Here is an 899-nt window from a genome sequence, read left to right on the forward strand (position 1 = left end):
TTTTTTTTTTTTGAGTTAGGACCCCTGCTGAGCACCGCCAGGGGCCTGAGCTGCTGGGAGCAGGACTTTCTGCTAAGGACTCCTGCTGAGCACTGCCAGGGGCCGGAGCTGCTGGGAGCGTGCTTCCCGGACGCTGGGTGGTTGCTGTGAGTGGGGAGAGGAGGACCTTTGCCTGAGGTAGCCTGTTCTGTTTTAAAGGCTTGAAAATGTGGGTGCTTTCTACTTTATCTACCTGTGCCAATATCATAACTACTCTGATGGCTTTCACTTTCTGGTTTTGGGACTCAGTCTTTTGGTATCTTAATAAATTTTCTAGTTTATTTCCCCAAATGGCAAACCTGAGGTATTTTGTGATGGATAATTATATCAGCATATTTGTAATCTCTATAGGCATTGTGAATATGGCATTGCTGATACAATGCCTCACCACCTCACAGAGAGAAGATAGGAAATTCTTGATTGGCTCCTGATGACTAGGGTTTCCTCCAGAATGATTATCATTTGAGAGTCAGGAGAGATGTGATCTAAAGACCTTCCCCAGGAGCAGACATGTCTACTACCCTGTGCTTGCCCAATCCCACAGAAAAAGGGGGAATTCATGAACCTTGAGCCTCTGTCCGAAGTATCTTATCTTTGTTCCCTTTTCTGAGCATCAATCAGAGACTGGTGTTCCTGGTTGAAATCCTGAGTACCAGATTTCCCTGATTATCAGATTTCCCTGATACCCAGTCAGGCACCAGTCTAATAGAGGAAGATTTCCTCAACAATTCACTCCTTGAAGGAGAAGACGACTGCCAATAGAACAGTGATCCCCTTAATGTCCAAGATTCCCTGGAATCAGGCTGGGGATCTGGCAAGAAAGCTGGACCTCGCTATTACCACAAGTTGCTTGGATAGTG

This window comes from Petaurus breviceps, unplaced genomic scaffold, assembly GCF_028583685.1.
Source record: "Petaurus breviceps papuanus isolate PSGF00001 unplaced genomic scaffold, PetGlider_PUasm1.0 128, whole genome shotgun sequence".
Classification (NCBI taxonomy): domain Eukaryota; kingdom Metazoa; phylum Chordata; class Mammalia; order Diprotodontia; family Petauridae; genus Petaurus; species Petaurus breviceps.